Source organism: Psittacula echo (assembly GCF_963264785.1).
Source record: "Psittacula echo genome assembly, chromosome: 3".
In the NCBI taxonomy this organism is placed as follows: Eukaryota; Metazoa; Chordata; class Aves; order Psittaciformes; family Psittacidae; genus Psittacula; species Psittacula echo.
The window spans coordinates 52,317,259-52,340,332 of record NC_137736.1 but is presented as its reverse complement, the minus strand read 5'-3'; positions in this window follow the sequence as shown (position 1 = coordinate 52,340,332).

Genomic DNA, 23,074 nt, shown 5'->3' with positions numbered 1-23,074 from the left:
GGAAATTGCAGCTCGCAGCTATACCCTTGTGGGACTGATTTCTTTTCAATTAATTTTAAAACTGAGCGTGACCTGAAATAATTTTGAGTAAGTGATGAGCTGGGGTGAGTGTGGAAGATGGCATTTCATTAAGAAGCAAAGTGGAGTTTGTATTCTAACATCCATAAAAAATAAAGTTTAAAAAAATGAATATTTATATTCTTGAGAAATATTGTTCTCTCCTTGATATTGAGTACATCTATTCAGACGGAAAATGTGTAATAAACTTACACAAAGAGAGACAAAATCTCTCTTGCTATATGAAGACTAGGTGAAGCACATTATGCTTCAGAAGTAGAAGTAGAGCTTCTGCCTTTACACAGAAGGAATTATGTGCCAAAGAAATGCCAACTCTAAACAGGGTGCACATATACTTTTCATATGCTGTTTCTAAATTGCAAGATTCAGCAATTATCATTAATTTAAGAACACAGAAAAACTAAGATATCTTAGGGGCTGTACTACAGATTTGTCCAATGAGTTCTTGCTTCTGATTGTCAAAGGAAGTCTCAGGCTCCTGAGGGCTCTGGATGACACCATTGACAACATCCCGCAGAGAAGGTGGTCTCTTCCCTCCAACAATTTTCGTTGTTGGAGGGAAACTCATTTCCAAGGAGCCATATCAGAAAGACTCTTTTCCTCTGAGAATGAAAAGTGGTCAGCATCTTGGACCCTCTGAGGAGCCAAGGTTTTCATTTGAACACTCAGAGCTTCTTTCTGTCATTTGTTTTGCCCCCTGCTAAGAGGGTATTACACAATTCACCTTTGTGATTTGAGGGAGAAAAAGTTAATTGTAGCAACTGAATGTGAATGACTATCTGAATTAGGCTAATATGTTTTATGCTCTTGTGCTTGGGGTTTTTTACAGCTCAGGAAATAAAAATTTCACTTTCAGGTTTTCCAGCTTCACTGTTTCTTCCATTTCCTTATGGCTTCAGTGAGTCTGACTAGTTGGGGATAGCAGAAATGATACACTGTAACACTGAAAGTAAAAAAAAAAAAAAAAAAAAAAAACCCACAAAAAAAAAAACCACTTTTTTAATTTACTAGGAAAATGTTCTTAAACTCTTTTCTTGAATTGCATGCAGCAGATCAAGACCAGGGTCAGCGTCTGTCTTCATTTATTGGATCACTCAGTGTGCCAAAGCAGTAGGATATGAGTTTGGAGTTACTCCTTCACAAATAACAGTTATTTGGCAAATAGTACGTCCAGACATTTTCCCACTTCACTGGTGCCATAGACACTTAGCAGCATGTTCTGTTCTCCAAAACATTAAGTTTTGCTATCTCTCCTGAATATCGGTTTTCATTTGGGGAATGCAGGTCCCATGTATGTGCCTTTTTATCCAAAGCGCAACTATTTCCTCATTATGTTTCTTTTTGTTGAGAACACAGACATTGACAGTTACTCTTTGTCCCACTACATATAATCCTTATACTGGAATAGTAAAAAAAATCTAGGAAAAATATGCAAAAGCACATGGTTTTTTTCTGTATCTTTATGTTATATTTCTCCTGAAAGCTTTCTTAGTTTCCTAGTTATTTATAGAAACCCATATTTGTAATGTGATAACTGTGAAGATGAGCCAAAAATTATTCCAAAGAGTAATAATCTCACATGCTCAAAGCCTGGTTTTATGAGTCCAATAAATGGTTTTTGTTTCCTAATAGCCAGTTTTATTGAGTTATTATCATAAGATGTGGTGCAAGTATTAAAGATATATGAACTAAAAAATATATTCACCTTTTTAAAGTGCTAGGTAAGGTTGGACATCTCGAAAATAATAACTGAATCAAAACAGCATAGCTGTGCTTGTAGCTTTGAAAAAATGCTTTTTGTTCTCTGAATTAGAAAAGGGCCTGGCTATCTCCCGCTGCCACTGGAATCATACTGTGTCTCCAGATGTGGGATGCACAGTGCTTTCCAAAGTCCCAGGTCCCAGGTGCTTGCTCTGACCCCAGATAGTTAGCTACACATCAAGCCAAGGCATGAGTCCTACCCCTTAATCATGTAGGTGCTCTTTCAGGTGAAGACCTGGTTACATGTGGAGAGACTTACCAGCTCCTTCAATGGGCTGTGTTTGTGGAATAAGAGCACATAGCACTCTTGTCCAGCAGTGCAGAAACAGCCCTGGTGTCCAAACCATTAACTACCCTGCAGCAGAAGTCTGAGATGGTCACTGCATAGCATTCCTATGCCCACCTTCGTAAAATTACAGCATAAAGGCCAAAAAGTTGCTCTTGCACCATGACAGTGCAAAGTCGCATGACTTTACTTTCTCTCTCTTTGTTTGCTGGTCTTGCACAAAGTGCGGTTACTGTACATGATAATTCTCTTTCAAACTCTGGTATTTAATATATAGATCACATTGTCTAATAATGTTATTTAGTCTGAGAAGGAAAAAAACCCTGGATGGTATTGAAATAAAGAGCAGTTTCAAATTAATGTTACCAAAATCAATAAAAATAAATGAGAATGTGTATATGGCTAGTGTCATGGATGTTAGAAACTAGAGACCTACAGTCTAGAAACTAGAGACCTACAGTGACCCCACTAGTGATAATTTCTTGCAAATTAATTTGTTAGGGGGCAATGTCTATAATTCTTCATGCTTCATTATGCTGGCAAGCACATGACCTGCCACTATAATTTGCAAGTGAGCATGATGTCATTTTAATGAAACATCAAGCAGGGTAATTCAAAAGGAAATGCCTACTATAAAAGAACTATGAAATAATACTTAGCAATTATGCAGTGATTTTCTACTTCAAAGCCCTTCACAAACAGTCACTAATTAATTTGCATAACCTGTCTGCAAGGAGGAGAAGGAGTATCATTGTTCCCTTCTGCAGGCACAGGGCACAGAGCACAGAAGTTACTTGCCAAATACTGCAGAAGCCATAGGCATCAAAGCCCAGATCAGAACTCAGGAGTTGATGACAGCCAGACATATGGCTAGATCATTACATCAGGCTTCCAGCCTAGCAGGGCTTTTACACAAAGTCTTTAATTCCTTTAAATAAAGGTTAGTATTGATAACGCAGCCTCAGCTGCAAAGCCAGTGCTTATTCCAGGTTAATTTTGTTGTCATGGCATGTGGCTGTTCAGACTAGAAACTAAAATGGTGCCATCCCATGTTCTGCAAACCTGCAACCTCAGATCTGCTTACAAAAGAGTACCCATGGAAATAGTACACACCATAGCCTCTTCCTGAGAGTCTGTCAGAACGCAAACTTCTTTGTGCACCTAGACCCAGGAATCTAGAAACAGTCCTGTTTACTCCAGTTTAGACATCCTCTTCATAACTCTCCCTTTCCTGCCTCCGTGATGTCTGCAGTACAGTGAAGAATGAATGTTATAGCCACATGAATCTCTTGAGGTCTCAGGAGACGCATTTTTAAGTTATTAGTTAAAAACAGTGCAATCCACCATCTCTGCACAAGCTTCCATTTTTATTTTAATGCCAAATTACTGGTGTTTTGCAAACCTCATTGACAAGTAAGATCGGATGCCATTTGTCATGCAAGCAGTGATTGTTTGAATTTCCCTACCCCAATGGTAGTGGTCGCTCTTAAAATCTCAAATGGTCACTATTTACATTTGATTGCTCTATTCTTCCTTGCCCACAAGAACTAGAATCATATCCATTTGAAAAAGGACAATTTTTCTCACTGCATTAGATATTAATAATTGTACATTTTCATATTTTTTTCAAACTTACAGTAGAAATACCTATATGTATACATAGACATTCTGAATCAGGTTAATCATTCTATGCATATCACGGTCTTGAGAATACAGGACTGTGTCATCTTCCCAGTGATTTTAGTAATTCATACCCCTACATTTGGGAATATAATTTTCAAAAAGCATTTACGTGCAGGTGTTGCATTGAACAAATAGCAAAGATTTTCTGGTGAAGTCTCTGAAGTACTTTGGAAGAGTCAGATACTCAGTGGTTTTTTTTAGCCTGTCTTTCCAATTCCTTCTAAAAATCTAGAGATCCACCTCTTTGAGAAAAAAGAATGAAATGTGGACGAAAGTTCAATGAGGGAAAACAAAAACAAAACCAACACTATTGACCAAACATTTTTGAAGAAACATAACTTTGGGTACCACTGAAATCCTACGTGTCTTTTCTATATGTTAGTCATCAGCTTGGTTTTGTGCATATCCTCTGCACATTGGTGAAAGAGAGCATGTTTAGGAGATAACTCCCAGTAACAGCAACCATTGTTCCAGATGGTCACACAGAAAAGCAGCTGGGACAGGTATTGTAGAAATACTGAGATATATAGATATAGATGTCAATCAAAAAACACAAACTAAGTTTTGGATCCTTTCATTTCTCTGCCAGGTCCATCATCAGTTGTGCTAAGAGTTCAGATCCCTTTGAAAATATTGTTTTGTTCCAAGTTTGAGAACTGAGTAAAATTTCAGACAGAATTTACTTGCACTTCAGAAAATTTAATCTTACTCCAATATGACCATCAGCAAGCAATGAGGTATGTTTATTTATTTGAAGGTAATGCTACACTGATTTTATGACTAGTTCTCACCAGGAAAGAACAATCATGCTCCAGATCATATATGATAAAGGTACAGATGGTTATAAATACCAGTGCTATTACAAACATTCTCATCTTATTGTGTGTGGTATTTTCACTATATATGTAATAAAGAAGCATTCCAAAACTCACCCATTAGCTGTGTCCTTACAAGAAAAATGTTATTTACATGCACAGGAATAATGTGATTTAAATGATTTGCAACTATGCTCTGTGTGAACACATGTGTAAGTATGCATTGTTATCTTTCCCTAAAACTTGTCTTCATTCTAGTGAAACATAAACTAGGAAGTCCTGAAGCAGCTCAGTGCCTCATCTGCCTCTCCAGACATACCCTTCCAACCTGCAGGAATTTATCTCCCCCACTGGAGCCTTGAATAAGCAAGCATAAGAGGGCTTACAGCATGGCTCCACAATGAAAAATTTGACTAGGGTTAGGACATCTGGGAACAGCTTGGGGACAGCTTAAGGTCTGGAACTATCTATTTTAATAAGAAAAAAATTTGTTTGGCAGCTTTGGTTCTAATTTGAACTTTGCTTTCTGCCAGCTGGGTAAATCTACTCGTGTCTGGGTGTACTGTGGCGTCTGTGGTTTGCAGATGTATGTTGTTCTCCATTCTTGTTCATTGATACACCCTATATTGTCTTCTTCACTTGGAAGATACCTCCGTAGCTAAGCTTATTGCTAAGCATTTTCATAATGTAACATAACATTTACATACAGAGGTTAGTGTTAATTGTTATTTATTCTAAACTATTTATGGTTCTGGACCATCTGTGCAACTGTTAGATTTTATTAATTTCCTAATTTTACTACTTTTACTAAAATTTCATAAACCAGAGGTAACTTTTCTGGTCCTCTTAATTAGACTGTTTGTATTTTCTCAAAATTTTGTTTCCTAAAAGTAAACTATAAATACAGGATTTTGGTTTTGCATCCAACTGAATTGTATTTTTAATGTAAGTGTAAGAATCAAAGCAGAGACAGACAAGTTTCAAGGGAATCTAGGAAAGAAGACAACCTGTACCTAATTTCCTTTTCACTTAATTAGATTAGGTTTTACAAAATTGAAATGTAGCTTTCTTTGGTTTTCAGGAGTCTGACGAGGAGAAATTTACTTACCTGTATAATTAAAAAAATTGCATACTTTCTTATCTATTAATTGACTAGTGAGTTTGACGGTTGAAGAAAATTATACACAAACCTGAATATAGCCACACAATTTCAGTCCCTATTCCAAAACAGGAGGAACTAGACCCTAGAACATTTACGACCCGAGGAAAAATAGTGTACAAAATGTAACTTAATTGGACTGGTATATGACTGAAAAAAAAATCATCTTTTCTTATATAGTAAATCACAAAATTTTAGAATGGTTTGAGTTGGAAAGGACCTCAAAGTTCATCTAATTCCAACCCCCTTCAACTATATCAGATTGCTCAGAGTATCATCCAACCTGACCTTGAATGTTCCCCCACTCAGGGCATCTACCTCCTCCCTGGGCAACGTGTTCCAGTATTTCACTACCCTCACAGTAAAGAATTTCTTCCTAATGTCTAATCTAAATCTACAATTTTTCCATTTAAAGCCACTGCCCCTCATTTTGTCACTACATGTCTTTGTAGAAAGTCCTTCTCCAGATGTCTTGCATCAGGTTTTTATCTATAGATTGCCAAAGCAAACATTTGAGAAACCACAGACTTTCAACTTCGTAGATATAATGCTTGATTTAAATGGAAATGTCTCCAGTTTAGTTTTAATCTTCTAAATAAAATACTGCATTAAAAATAAGGATTTTATCTTAATAGGAAATCTGACCTGCAAGAAATTTATTATGCACCTCAGAACTGCAACAGATCTGATTCATCATTTTGTTGTGCATGTTTTACAATAGTTTTATGCTATTGACTTTTGCAAGACTACTTCAACTTTACACTAGTAAGAATAAGGAGAGAATCTTATTCTATAAGCATGTTATCATTTTGATGACAAAGTTTTCTGTCAGATCATATCTTACAGGACATTCTAAAATTAATTTTTGTTGCATATGGTATTTTTTATTGTTTTGCATAAAAATAAAACCATAGACATTTGTCATTGACATTTGTCCTTGCTACTGAAGTCAGTAGCAAAGAAATTCATCTTTCCTAAGTAAATATTTATCACTGAACCATTTCATATTAGACATCCTTTATAGTCAACAGAATGAAAGAAGCATTTGTAGGTGGGATTTACCTCATCCTAATGACTTATAGAAATCTCATTTGCAGACATCTGAAGTTAGATCAAATGTATCTCAACCTTGGAGTCAGAAAGTACAGTCTGCTTTGAATCAGGACCATCCGCAGAAGAGTCAGTAGGAAACCCTCTCTTATGACTATAAAACTGTAAAACTTCACAACTGTGAAGATTTAAGAACAGCTGCAGGGTATGAGATTGGACTGTTGATGATAATTCATGTACACCACTGGCAATTTTTTTCATTAGACATATACATTAGTCATGGATGCCCAATGCAGCCTTGCTTATTGAAACACCTCAGGTGCTATGTTAAAAATCTAGTGAGGCATACACTAACCATGCTCTGCATGTGATATCCATTAAGTCATAATTCGAATGTATCTCACTGGAAGCACTTTCCTTGCTCTCGCATAAGTCCAAGTTACAAGAACACTTCCATAATTTATCAAACACGTTTTTCTACACTCTGTTCAGCTGAACTGTCTTTACTCAAAATGTCAGATAGAACTTTCTGTTTCCCAGAGCAAGGTTCTGGAAAATTTCAGATTCAAAAATAATAGTTTCATATGTATAAAACATTATTGTGGCAGGAATTACTGTTCAGTCTTATGTGGAGAGGACATGGGAAACAGCAACCAGCACACTAAAAGCCTACCTGAGAGAGGACTTAGAAGCTTAAAAACAATCTGAAATTTAGATAGCAGTCTAGCATGTTTCTTTTCCTATGCAAACTATATAGATGTCTTCACATAGTGTTTAACGTCTGATGAATACTTCTGTGTTATGACCCTGCTCGAAGAACCTGAGAAGTAAGATATTGTACCAATGTTTTTTCAGTAAGGGTTCAGTGGTGAGAATACCCACTCCGGAGGTGGGGGACGTGCAGATTTAGACTGCAGTTCCACTCAGAAGGATTACATTTCATCTCTCCAAGGATCATTACAACTACAAAGCTACACAGTCTCCCAACCAAGAGCATCTTTTCCATCTACCCCTTCCCATGCAGAGATGTTCAGCCAATGCTAGAGTGCGTACCAGACAGAAATCAAACAGAAGGAATCCCTTCTGGGCAGAGTGAGTGAGGTGAGGAACTCAGGTAAGAGCTCCAGAAATGTCCTTCAAAACCCTTCTCTGCACAAAGTGCCCTCAGAAAGGGCATATATTTCCTTTTCCTTATTGTTCTTAATGACTCTCTGTACCTCCACATGCATAGACCCATTCTGGATGACAGAAATAGCCAATAACAAAACGTGTACAAGTACCGAAGACTTTTCCAAAACCTATACATATTCTCCTTATCATCCCAAAGTTAAAGTATTTCAAAAGCTTTAAGACCATTTCATTTTAGTACATGTGGACATACTGCGTATAAAGCAGTCTCTGAATATCTTTTGTGATGTCAAAAGTAAGTTAAAACATGATTTGATTTTTCTTCTAAGGGCACAAAAGGACAGCAACTAAAGAATCTATTTTAAACTCAGTTCCTTATATCAAAGGCTGCACAGTCCTTGCCAAAAAAAAAAAAAAGATACATTAAAGAATTTTTTGTTCTGCTTTGGGAAAAAATGTATAAATACTACCATTCAATATTAATTAAAATATAATTAAAATTTTCTCTTAAGCTATTTTATAGTTTTATTCTTAAATCCATTCCAATAGATCAGTATATCCCATTATAAGAACCAGTCACTCAAGTGTGCATGTTTTTCCCAGACTAATTATAATGGCATTTGATACATGAATCCGTCTTTCATTAGAGGTTCTAAGGAATTTCTGAGAAAACTGCCAAATATATCTACCAAGAGCTCCAAGACATAACTACCCGGTACATTTCTGGTCTTTGGGAACTGGAAAAAATAAAGTTACTTAAATGAATGTTAGCTTATGCTTGAAAAAAGACAAAAGATTAAATTATACATACACACACTAATTTTCAGATTTACAGCTGATGTTTTAATCATCTTCAGTTTACAATGGACTTAATAGAAGTAAACATGATCTAAAATTTCAGACCGAGACAGACAGAAATTAGGGGAAACTATAGACTTTAGTCAAGAAATTTTGAATATATTCAAAAGAACTAATGTTTGGATTGTGATCAGACATGTTTCTTTGGCAATTTTAAGTTTCTTGCTTTTTTGAGGGAGGTCAGATGAAATGTGGCTATTTCTTGAGTTCTCTGTCATTTAGTAGTTTGGGATTACAGCTGTAGGTCTGGGGACTGCTGAGATAAATGCCCCTCATAACTTTAAGGGGAACTAGCTATAAGATAATTTACTGACCATCAAGAATGGTGTGAAAACATTTGCTTGCTTTGCAGGCATAGATAATCTCTTTCATTTGGCTATAGCAGGTTGAAAGTAAGAGAGTATAATTTTTTCTTTTTTTTTTTTTTTTTTTTTCCACTTCCCTCCCTATTTCAAAGTAATTATTCTCTGAGGAATTAGGAATTTAAGACAAAAGAGCACACATGTCCAACTTCTTTTGCAATGTAGAACACCATTGGAGTTATTAAAAAAAAGATGGATAAACCCAAAGTCAGTGTACTGATAGACATGGAACTCCATTGTGTCGTATCAGTCTGCTATGAATATTTTTATTTTTCCACAGCTTATCAGCAAATAAATCAAACTACAACAACAAAAAAACCCTTTTCAAATTCTAGATTCAGTTAATATACAACAGTATTACCATCATGTCTTTCTGATGCTCTGCAAGTTTTTTTTAAAATTCAGCTCATTATTATGATTGCTCACGTAGCCTAGAAAACGTGATCAAAATGTAGCAGCTAAAGTAATATCTCCACAAGTTTACAAAACATAAGTATCCTATTACTTTTAATAAGTGCTGTCTCTATGCTCATATATGCAGGGACTTGTGTTGTGATAGCCCATTGATGCAAAGGCATCAAATGTAAAGGCCACACAGACAATTACAGAAAAAAAATCAGTTTGCAGCTTATTATTACATAAATTTAACCTCCTCCTGCCATGTACTAACCTGCTATATTATTTGATAATTTTTTGATCAGTTGTTGCTCTTTCTGAAGTCTGAATTCCTGAAAAAATATTTTTTCTAAGTAAGCAAATATAAGATCTCTACATCTAAGCTATGACTTCATATGAAATCCGAAGACAGCATTTTGCATTAATAATTCCTTTACCGTTACTGAGGCATAAATAGATCTCAGAGTTACAGATCTATTTTCAAAAAGACATAATGATTTTCTTTGACTCCTCAGTGAGTTTAGCACAAACATTGAAAGAATAAATGAAACACAACATGGCTGAAGGAAGTAGTGTCAAAGTGTAATGTATAAGTAGAAATAATTTACTTAGACATGAAACTTCTTTTTTTCCCAGCAAATTATCAATTCTAACTTGATGGTCCCATTGCTGTGAAGCTTTCCTTTCTTTAATGATGTCATGGTTTAAGCCAGTCGGCAAGTCAGCCACGCAGTTTCTACTCTCCCCCTCCCCACTCCTGGAGGGACGGGGAGGAGAATCGAAAAACTGTAACTCCCACGGGTTGAGATAAAAACAGTCCAGTAACTAAGGTATAACACAAATCACTACTGTTACCACCAATAATAATAATGATAAGAGAAATAACAAGGGAAAAGAATACGATACCACCCTCCGAAAACGAGCCCGACAGAGCAGAGCACGTACCTTTCCAGGTAACTCTCCATTCTACATCCCGGGCATGACGTGCTGTGGTATGGAATACCTCTTTGGCTAGTTTGGGTCAGGTGTCCTGTCTCTGCTTCCTCCCAGCTTCTCCTCCTCCCTGGCAGAGCATGAGACTCACAAAGTCCTTGGTCTGACTAAACATTCTGACCAGCAACCGAAAACATTGGTTTTATCAGTATTATCCTCAGGTTGAAAGTCAAAAACACAGCACTGCACCAGCTACTAAGAAGGAGAAAAAGTGACTGCTGCTGCTGAACCCAGGACAAATGACAAAATCAATTTTAATATACATTAGTTTATTCAAGTATTTTTACAACTTTTCTGTTTTACAAGCCAACTTTACATTTAGTTTTCAAGCTAAAATAAAATGGATCCACTCATTCTGCAAATTTGTGATTGTCTTATTTTTTTACTCTTTTTTAGCTTGTCTGGAATATTTTATTTTTTTTAAACTTTGTTACATCTGTAGGAAAATCTTAAGTAATTTTCCGTACTTAAGTATAATATATATTTTTGATTTATAGAATATCCTTATCAGACAAATATCCCCAGTGAAGTCGCAAGGTATGTGTTATAAATTATATTTATAACATTAATATATATATTATATATATTATATATGAAATAATATATATTATATATAATATATTATACTATTATATTATATTATATTATATTATATTATATATATTATATTATATATTATTATAATATATATTGTATATAATATATAAATATATATTGTATATAAAATATATAATTATATTATTTATCAATAGAACAAATTTTTATTTTAAGATGTAGTACTACTTAAACTTTTTTTTCCATTTGCTTTTTTCCCCACTTTTTTTTATTGTGCACAAGGAACAGGGGAGCTTATTTTCCATGTGAAGTTTTAACTGGACTTCTAAAAATTGCTATCTGTGAAGCACACCCCACACACTACCCCTCATGTCTGCCTCTAAAACCCAGAATATTAAAACTATCCTTGCATGGTGTTGGACCACTTTCTTCTAGGACTTTCAAAATATTCCTGTCAACAATTTACATAAACTATCAGAGAAATCCCTTGTAGATAGTTTCCATGAACACATGATACCAATTTTCTCTGCCTCTGAAAACTTATCTACACAGCTGTGAATACCAGTTACTACTTCATAAAATGGTAACCAGCAGGACACTGTTGTAAGGAGAAGTAAGCTGGTTTTTAAGACTAATGGTATTTCGCCCCCCTCCCTATTTACACCAAAAGAGTTAAAACTAATAGAGATCCCTCTCCCTTAAAACATTTGTTCCTAACTTTCTGATTGATTTAGTCAACTATTCTTATTCTAAAATTCTGGTAAGTAGCCATGAATCTGGTTTCAATTGAGTGTCCCAAACTGACAACAGTTGGGAAATCAGTCATTTTGAAGTATGTATATCTCATGCGTGAGTAATAACCTTACTGTATCTACTTGCATGGGTCTCTTTCATACTTTGTGGTATCTAGTACCACCTAGATATCCTGAATGGTATGCTTAAACCCCCAAGGCCAAAGTAGGAAAGTTAAAATATTGTACAAGTTTTTTAGTTTGCGTTTTGTAGGAGATAGTTTTATGAGGAAAGAGATCATCTTCTATTCCAAACACAGTGTTGGTTGACTTTCATGATTTATCTTTTTGTCTAACGTATTCCAAGTTATGTCTTTTTTAGCTATTACAACAAACACTTCAGTTTAAGGAGACTGTGATTGCCTTTTAGTAAAGCAAGAATTCCATTAGTTGTCTAGAATTTTACAAAATTTATTTTGAATGAAAATACGCCAACCTTTTAAATTTTTTAGGAGTAACAAGGAACAGCTGTTTCCTGAGAGTATTCATTTCCCTTCCTCTCATTCAGTCCCAAAGTTTTAAAAAAGCATTATAAATCTATTTAAAAATCAGCACAAAATCAGCCAGTGATCTTACTGAAGATGTTGCCGTTGCATATGTTGAGTAAAATCTTCACCACTATTCCAAATATTCTGAAGAACAAACCAGTCTGGAGAAATGTATTTTCATGTCTAGTCTTACAGATCTCAGCTTTTGTGAGGCTGTAGTTAGCACACCTCATTAATGTGAGCTACTAACAAGATACCATCATGTAAGGAAGTTGCTCTAAACATTTAGAATTACAGACAGAATTACGGAAATATTGTTACAATATTGGAGGAGCAGGGTGCGCAAACATTTTGCATTTTAAACAATTAAATCCTTTCTGGTGAACTGAACTTCTGGTTCAGTACAGTGGTAAGAAGCCACATCATCAGCCCAAAGGAAAATTATTTCTAGCTGAAGGCTAACAGTTTTTACCATTTAGAAACAAGAAGAAGTCACATCAACAGCAAAGAGAAAACAGTCTTTGTGGGGGTAAGGGTGGAAACTAATGAATAAGATTTAATGGAAAACTGATTTGGAAAATTCCTGTCTCAGTCTAACAGCACACAACCGTGATATTTAACAGATGTATTGTCATATTAGCTGAAATTCGAATAGTAATTTTTTTTGCCGTTCCTATATATGCAAGTGTTTTTATTTTCATTTTTACTATGAGTTTTCATAATTGGAGACACCTTATTGGAAAATCTTGATTTATAAAGGCATATCAACTTTGGAGACTTTTTTTAGAGCTATGGCATCACCACCAGATATGTATTTATATCTGAATTTGTCTTCACTAAAGCAGTTGTCCAGGTGGAACTACACTACTAAATCTGGTTTTGCAATTCATCTCAGCAACCTCTCCATGATCCCAGCAATTATTAACAGCTTAGTCTGCTAGTTGCCCAGGTTTAGGGCATGCAAAATCTCCAAGTGTCTAAATGGCTTTCTTTATGTGTGCACACATAACTTCTGTAAACACTGCCCAAATCCTATTGGTATTTTTCTCTGCAGTCATTTTAAGTCTGCCCAAGTGTTTATAGCACTTGTCCAAGCCTTGGGATTAAAGGACAGAGAAAAAAAAAAATATGAGAGATAGGAATAAGGTAAATCCATTTTTTTTTAAATGAAAATTGCATAAATTAGATTAAAGCATATATGAAGCTAGACAAAGCTTCCCATTTGTCCAATCTCAGTGGGCATTACCATGAAGAAAGAGACTAAACAGGGACCAGACAAGATAGGCTACTAAAACACAGATGCACATCCTGGTTCAGTAAAACCAGATTATTAGCAAAGGGGAACTGAGGAATTGTGGATGCACATGGAGAAATTCAGGAGAGAGGTTTGGTTATCAAACTTTCATACTTACACAAACTAATTCTTCAAAATATGAGGCCAAAGGCCATAAAATATGCAATCTTGCACCCTGTGACTCAGTTTCCTTGCGCTCACCATGGAGGCTGATTTGCAATTGTCCTGGTTTAGCAGTAGCAGTCATTTATTCTCCTTCTTAGTAGCTGGTGCAGCGCTGTGTTTTTGACTTTCGGCCTGGGGATAATACTGATAAAACCAATGTTTTCAGTTGCTGGTCAGAATGTTTAGTCAGACCAAGGACTTTGTGAGTCTCATGCTCTGCCAGGGAAAAGGGGAAGCCGGGAGGAAGCAGAGACAGGACACCTGACCCAAACTAGTCAAAGAGGTATTCCGTACCACAGCACATCATGCCCAGGATGTAGAACTGAGGGTACCTGGAAGGGCTGGATCACTGCTGGGTGGGGGCAAGGTACCGGTCGGTGAGGTGTTGTATTCTCTTCTCTTGTTATTTCCTTTATCATTATTATTATTATTGGTGGTAGCAGCAGTGGTTTGTGTTATACCTTAGTTACTAAACTGTTCTTATCTCAACCTGTGGGAGTTGCATTGTTTCAATTCTCCTCCCCATCCCTCCAGGAGCGGAGGGAAGAAACGGTGGGCAGGGAAGTAGACTGCGTGGTTCTAATTTACAGCCTGGGCTTAAACCACGACAGCAATCTTCTTTGGAAGAGGGTGATCCCAAAGGATATTCCCAGTGTAGATGGCTTCCCTGGGGCTACTGTGAATGTTCTGCTGATCAGTATGGTCTCCACCTCCACCAGCTTCTTTCTGCCTGCATTTCTTATCATATTTAGCTATCTAATAAGGCTTCAAATTCCACAGAAATTAAGAAATTATTTTGGAGAATGTAGAAAACTGTCTACAAGATTCCTCATGAACCTGAAAATTTGCACGATTTTCCCTTCGCAAGAAGGACTTTGTGTTGCTTGTGGTTGATAGTACCTGAAGGTAAACATACATATGGCACTCACCACAAATTAGAAATTCTAATTGCTGTTCCCAGAACAATGTCTCATGGTCATCATGTTACAAAAAAGTAGGTGGAAGCAGAGAGCAGCAGTGCAATCAGAGCCCTTCTGCAGGATGGGTTATTGAGAGTTTCAATGTACACAACATTTTGTTCTGGAGCAAGAGAAAAAGGTGCTCATGGGAGAACATGGGGGAGACCTACAGTGAGGAAGCATTAGTGAGCATCTTGCATGCCTAAGGCTGCACAGCCATTCATGGCAATCCAAAGGAATAGTGTGCATAGCAGGTAAGGTGATAGTCTGGCCTTGGAATATTGTTCTCCAATTACAAGGAAAAAGGTGAAAAGAAGAGAGTTGGCTAAATGAACTTTAGCTGTCTAATTTATAAAACTCAAAGACATTTTTGAGTCCTCTTGTATCCCATTTTTAGCTTTCCTCAGGTAATCTGCCCAACATGAAATATAAAAGACAAATGCTCAGTGTGTTAATCTCTGTATTTTTCTGCAAAGGATTCATAGACCCTCCTCATTCACCTAATTCTCAAGTGAGCGATACCTTTCATTTAGCACTGTCAGGGTCCCCTTCCGATCTAGAAGTTAGGCTTATTAATCTGTAGGTTTTGCAAAAGAATTAAAGGTAGCCAGTGCAACAGCCACACCAAAGCAAGGCACCATGCTGGTTTCTGCTACAAGAGCTTGAGAGATTCCTCTCTCTTCCTTCTTTAGCTTCCCGGTAGACTTAAGATTAACAGCCCCTTCTACCAAACACTATATAGGAGAAACAGAGCTTGACAGTAGGGATATGCATCCCTCCACACTTATGTAACAAGCAGAAACCACCACCATGAATAAGGAAGCTGATCAGCTACCACAACATTGTGGCAAGTGGTCTGACAGGAACAGCTAGACAGTTCACTAACCTTGACTGCCTGTGGAATAATTAGGAATTAAATTTATATTTAAAATGTAGCATTGTTCACACATAAAGAAAAAACGGACTTTCAAGGGAAGGTGCAGCTACACCTGTTGTGCCAGGAATGTGCACTCCACAGTGTTTCCCTTGGCAACATTGATGGAGGATGGAGCAATGTGGAGATTCTGCGGCTACGCTCTATCCTAACACCAGCAGAGATGGGAACTAGGTGGTACTAGAAACTGATAAACTGCATAATTGCTACCCTGAGCCAACAGCCTCTCATCTTTTGGTAAAGTGCTGTCCTTTGTGTGAACTTTACTTAATTATAATGCATTTTAATATATTATAATACAAAAACACACCTCCATCTCTAATGTTACCCTCCTTCAAAGTGAGATCACCCCTCTTTAAACATGCTCTTTGAATTCTTTGTGGTATATACCTTTAAAAGCAAAGTAAGAAAATTTTACACTGATAATAATAAAGGTATGTATGACTAGAGTCACTCAAGCTCCACCTTGAAGGTGAAAAATAGTATAAAACGGCCCAACAAAAGGGGAATATTGGGGAAGATATCATCATGGATGAGTAGAGTAAAATTCCATCAGCAGATTACCCTTGACTCCTGGAAACGGCCGACGGGTTGGACCTTTCTTCCCCCCCCCCCCCCCCCATAGGGATGCTTTTGGGTAAGACTTGCACTGTATTAAGTGCTTACCCAGGAAAATCTGGAATCTCTATATAGAGTTATTTTCCACTTTTTAATTTTACATTTTAAAGCCAGGCTGTGTTATTCATAAATTTATTGCTCATTTGAATAACTTATTATTTGCACGTGCTTTTGCAGACAGTGTATTTATCACCGGCAATCCATAAGAACCTGTATCTGTTGCTTTAATAAACTGCACTGTTTAAGTAGCTAACCATAATAGTTTTTTCATTGAATGCGACCAAATCCTCCAGTGTGGCCATGTTAGCTCATGAGCATGATTAGACTGAAGGTGCAGTGCGCTATTAGTGCATTCAGAATCATGATTGTTCAATATATCGAACACGACCAGACTGATAATGGTAAATTGGGCATCACTCAGAGTCTAAGCCTAGCTGCACCCAGCCCTCTAATATCTAAGGACCAGCTGGAATGCAAGGGAGTTTATTTTCTGACAAATTGTCTTGCCTTTTAACATGACACTGCCGTGAAAGTAAAGTCCTAGGACAGATCAAGCTCTGGTTCCACTGCTGTACTAGACATGCCCTTAATATGTCCTATTCCTTGCATTTGGGTATTTAAGGCATCACACTGCATGTAGTAAATAGTCCCTGGAGGTGCACAAGATTTAAGCGTTGGGAGCGAGGAAAGAGTTCAGTTATTCCCCCCAAGCCTACTTACCTGAAGACTAGGGATTTGCCACTGCTTCTAAAGAGCCATCAAATATTTTATATCAAGCATTCAGTTATCCTCTTTCCTTGGACTTCTTTTCAGCTGGCATGAAATGCTACTTTAAATGATTCTGCTGTGTATGCTTATTATACTTCAAGACTTCTTTCAAGATATTCAGGTGAAAAGCTTTGTGCAACAGACTAAATACTGAAAATATAATGTTACATCCGAAAAATCAAATTCAAACAACATCCAGATTTTGCTTCAAAATAATTAATGAATTATTATTATTAGGCAATCAGTTTAACATTACTGTTGAAAAAGTGTGTTTTCAGTCCATCCTTTATAGCTTTTTGTACCCATGGACAGTTTTCAATCAAATTTATCATTGGGTTGATGTATCAAGCCTAATTAAGTTCCTACAGATTAAGAAAAAGAACATCTTGACAAAGGAAAAATAAGGTAATGTGATCAATAGTGTTGAGTCTGAAGAAGTGAGGGAGAAGCGAGCCAAGCTCAGCAACCTTCAGATGAGCACGCAGCACCAGTCAGAATATGCAGAGCTCCCCACTGATCACAGCATGCTGACTCTTGCTCAGTGGAGGTATTATGGAAACTTGAGAAGGGGCAGGGTATGTTGCAGAGCAGAAGCGGACAGAGGGCCAGCCACACAGCTCTCATCTTCTTTAGTATGTTGCTCATAGGAAAACTTTTGTCTTCTAGAGGAGCAAAGCAGAGAGAACAGACATGAAAACAAAAACAGCAGAAAAAGGAATTCAAGAAAATAACTGGATGCTAATTTGATATAAATCAAAATATTTGCAGTGTTTTGGTTCAGCAAAAAAAAGGAGGTTCATTTTATTATGACCAAAATAAATGTATTTTCCAATGTTTCACTGTCAGTTATTCAAACAGCTAAAGGCACTATACAGCTGTCAACTATGCATAAATAGACATACCAGAAACTCTGCCTTAAAGTCCCACACTGCAGTGCAAGCAGAATACTTGCCAGAGACATTGTACATAGCAGTGGGACAGTAAGTCAGCCACATAGAATTGATTCCTGTACCACTATACCAGATACTAGTCAAATATATTTCTACATTAAAGAGATGTGATATCAATAGCAACACTAAGTGTGAGGCAATTCAGGAATTGCCATCTTAAAAACCTAAATGTACGCAAGTCCATGGGACCTCACGAAATCCATCCATGGGTCCTGAAGGAGCTGGCGAATGTAGTTGCTAAACCACTGTCCATAATATGTGAAAAATCATGGCAGTCAGGGGAAGTTCCCGATGACTGGAAAAAGGGAAATATAACCCCCATTTTCAAGAAGGAAAATGGATGACCCGCGGAACTACAGACCAGTCAGTCTCACCTCTGTGCCTGGTAAAATCTTGGAGCAGATTCTCTTGGAAGGCATGCTAAGGCACATGAAAAACAAGGAGGTGGTTGGTGACAGCCAGCATGGCTTCATTAAGGGGAAATCCTGCCTGACCAATTTGGTGGCCTTCTATGATGGGGCTACAAAACTGATGGACAGCGGCAGACCAGTTGACGTAATCTACCTGCACTTGTGCAAAGCCTTTGACACTGTCCCACATGACATCCTTGTCTCTAAATTGGAGAGACATCAATTTGATGGGTGGACCACTCGGTGGATAAAGAACTGGCTGGATGGCTGCACACAAAGAGTTGTGGTCAATGGCTCGATGTTCGGCTGGAGACCGGTAACGAGTGGTGTCCCTCAGGGATCGGTGTTGAGGCCGGTCTTGTTCAACACCTTTGTCGGTGACATGGACAGTGGGATTGAGTGCACCCTCAGCAAGTTTGCAAATGACACCAAGCTGTGTGGTTCGGTTGATACATTGGAGGGAAGGGATGCCATCTAGAGGGACCTCGACACGCTTGTAAGGTGGGCGGATGCCAACCTTATGAAGTTTAACCATGCCAAGTGCAAGGTCCTACACCTGGGTGGGAGCAATCCCAGGCACAGCTCCAGGTTGGGCAGAGAAGAGATTCAGAGCAGCCCTGCAGAGAAGGACATGGGGGTGTTGGTCGATGAAAAAATGAACATGAGTCGGCTTCAGTGTGCACTCGCAGCCCAGAAAGCCAACTGTATCCTGGGCTGCATCAAGAGGAGCGTGACCAGCGGGTCCAAGGAGGTGATCCTGCCCCTCTACTCTGCTCTCGTGAGACCTCACTTGGAGTATTGTGTGCAGTTCTGGTGTCCTCAACATAAAAAGGACATGGAACTGTTGGAAGAAGTCCAGAGGAGGGCCACGAGGATGATCAGGGGACTGGAGCACCTCCCATGTGAAGACAGGCTGAGAAAGTTGGGGCTGTTCAGCCTGGAGAAGAGAAGACTGCGTGGAGACCTCATAGCAGCCTTCCAGTATCTGAAGGGGGGCTATAGGGATGCTGGAGAGGGACTCTTTATCAGGGACTGTAGTGATAGGACAAGGGGTAACGTGTTAAATCTTGAATAGGGGAAGTTCAGGTTAGATATAAGGAGGAAGTTTTTTATTGTGAGGGTGGTGAGGCACTGGAATGGGTTGCCCAGGGAGGTTGTGAATGCTGAATCCTTTGTGGTGTTCAAGGCCAGGTTGGATGAGGCCTTGGGTGGCATGGTTTAGTTTGGGGTGTCCCTGCCCATGGCAGGGGGGTTAGAACTAGATGATCTTAAGGTCCTTTCCAACCCTAACTATTCTATGATTCTATGATTCTAATTTTTATATGTACACTTTATACAACAAAATTTAAAATTTGCTTCCTGGGGTTTTCTCTTTCTTCTCACTTGTATGTTTGGGGCATGGCTCATATAATGACAAGTTTTGAAAATGCAGTGACCATGGCGATGTCAAGAGGACAGTTGGAACTAGATGATCTTAAGGTCCTTTTCAACCCTAAGTAGTCTATGTTTCTATAATAATCAGGTCTACTATTTTGCCACTTAACGGCACAATGCTGGATGTAGTGAAGAAATGCCATTACGTTAATCTTCAGTCTTCAAAGAGGTTGTTTTTTTTTTAATTTATGGATAATTTCATAATTACACTAAACTATTATGGCAAATGAATATAAAATTTGTGCAGTATACCTGGAATTAGAGATGGAAAAAACATTTAGGTTGTGCTAAATATTGAGGCATGTGAGTACATGCATGGTAGTCAAATTCTTTAACTTGAGCTTGACTGTTCTGATGCTAAGTATGGAAATACTTCTGGGGCTTTTACTGTGACACTTAAGTGACCTTCAAAAAAAATTTATATATTTTTCTATATTTTTCTATCAGATATAAAATATATGGCTTTCTAAGTAAGAGTTATACTTGAAACACATTGCAGCAGGGAAAATATCATTATAAGTATAGTGAAATAAAATTTCCCTATGCATATTAGTTATGCTTACTGTATAACTTCGTAACACTAGCAACTCCCTTTATGCCAGTATTATTAACCCTCAGTAAAATTCTATTTTACTTTTGCAAGAAAGCATGCTGCCATTGAAGCCTGTGCCCCAGAATATATTCTAGTAGCTCTCAAATAATGTATCAGGATGCTATCAACTTCAAAGTTATTATCATTAATTTTAGTTTAAATATCAATGTAGCACAGCCTAAAAAACTGTGTGCCATTTTATGGTCTTCTCTTTGGCTATGTAAAATAAATTAAGCTAAAGACTGAGATGTTAAAACACCACCAAACTTAGCCAGGTTGAGTTCTTCAGAAATCCATATGTCTGTATGTTTGTCTTTCTAGCAAGCTATTTTTATCATTTTGTGCATATGTTGAGAGGAGTAAAAGGAGTTTAAAAAGTCTCAAAAGATTGAAGCCCTATTTTTGAACATCAGTAATCCCCAATCAGTTCTCTATAAATGGAAGTGGTTTGTACAAGAAATAACTGCTGTAAAATGTCCTGATACAGCAGAAGCAGATTAACTTACTGCTTCAATTCTGGACTCTACTAAAAATGAATAATATTCATATCACAACATTCAGCTAAGCCGAAAATCTAAACCCTGGAATATATATCCTGGTTTGGTAAGTGTAAATTCTGAGTACGCAATAAGTCTGAACTTGAGAAAAATTATTGGTTTAGACATTTTTAAATATGATATATTCAACTTTGTCCTATAGAAGATAATGAAATTAATTCTAAATAAGAGTCTTAGGTGACACCTGTAAGGTTGAAAGTATCAAAAGCTATGTGCCAGTGAAAGCATCATGTTCTAACTTAAAGCCATGTGAAATAACTGAACATTTTTCAGAAAAGCCATCAGGTTATTTCCTTTAATATAATTTTAATAGAAAAATTTTATAAAAACCAGTCTTTCTTCTTTAGTCAGCATTTGATCTTAAATTGAAATTATTAACCTTAATTTGTAAATTTATACTGTTGCCACAGGTCTGACAATTATACATTATGATTTTGTTGTATAACAAAACACAGAGAATGCCAAGATAATCCTTTTAATTAGAATAAATGTAGTGAAATGGGAATGGCAACATATGTTGTAATACTTAATTGCTGGTATTTATATATTTATCCATTGTCCTAATTAATCCAACTGTTCTTACCTAGATCACTGGGCTATATTAAGCTAGTCAGAATGATTCAGTCTTTAGCTAAAACATCTCTAATTTTATTTTGCTGTTCTTCAGAGATGTTCTCAAAACAAAAAGAACACGAGAATTCGCATCAATTTTTTGTATCTATCACACTTCCGAGAACTAGATTTGGACAAAATTACGCTGTTTGGTAGCATGGGAAAAAACATGGGAACAGATTTCTTTCTATGTAAACAGGAATGGCCTTGAAAGGCTTTACTGATGACAGCATATCACCTTTCTATATTTTTCACTGTAGGAAAGAATTATGCACCGTGCCAATGTCTAAGGAATTATAAAAGAAGTTTCCATATGGTTTTAAATATAAATTGTTTTTCAAATGTGATAATATATTGTCTTGAATATAAGCCATTTAAATATATTTTATTTAGGATGTCTTATTAATTTTTCATTCTGGTTATGGTCTCAATGGTCTTGTTTTTAAGAAATTTTCTTCAAAATAATAAAATTTCCAGCCTGCTCTTAATTTGCTGCTTCTCTCCTTCTACCTCTTCCAGGACAAAGGCTCAAGCTTCCACTAAAAGCTGATTTTACAGGGAAACGAATAGTTGTTTTTATCTCCATTTTTAGAAGTTCACTGATAAATTTATGGTGCATGTTAGGCTGTTCTGAAACACAATCATGGGGCACAAAGATAAAAATATGCTTACTCAAGAAAAATTAACAGACCATGAGAGAACAGCATACAACAAAAGAGATTAAAAATAGAATGTGGATCTCATTTGATATCTTCTCATCACAAATCAATTGTAAGCATATTGCATAGGTTCTGGTACATAACAATGAAAAAAAACCCTAGCTTTCTAATTCTTAACCATTAACAGGCAGTAACTAAAGAACTTCATGTCTTTTATGCCACATACTTTCTATATATAAAGCACCGATAAAACTGCATCTTATATGTATGGGCATGTATACCTTTTTATGTATATATATGTACCTATAATTAAATTATTTGGTTTAGCATTTCAGATTAAAGTTGTGTGCTTGACCTGATCTACCACTTTTGCTTCTGTTTAATAACAGTTAAACTTACATTAAATAACTGGAAATACATAAGCCTATGTCTTGAAAGAAAATCTTCTAAAATATTATTGAGTTTCATAGCAATATTAAATACTGATCAATAAAAAAGTATGTATCAAAATATGAAGGAATAAAAAATAGCTTTGATAAAATTATTTCATTATTTTGGAAAGCACAATAAAATTTAACCATAGAATCATAGAATAGTTAGGATTGGAAAGGACCTTGAGATCATCTAGTTCCAACCCCCCTGCCATGGGCAAGGACATCTCACACTAAACCATGCCACCCAAGGCCTCATCCAACCTGGTCTTGAACACTGCCAGGAAT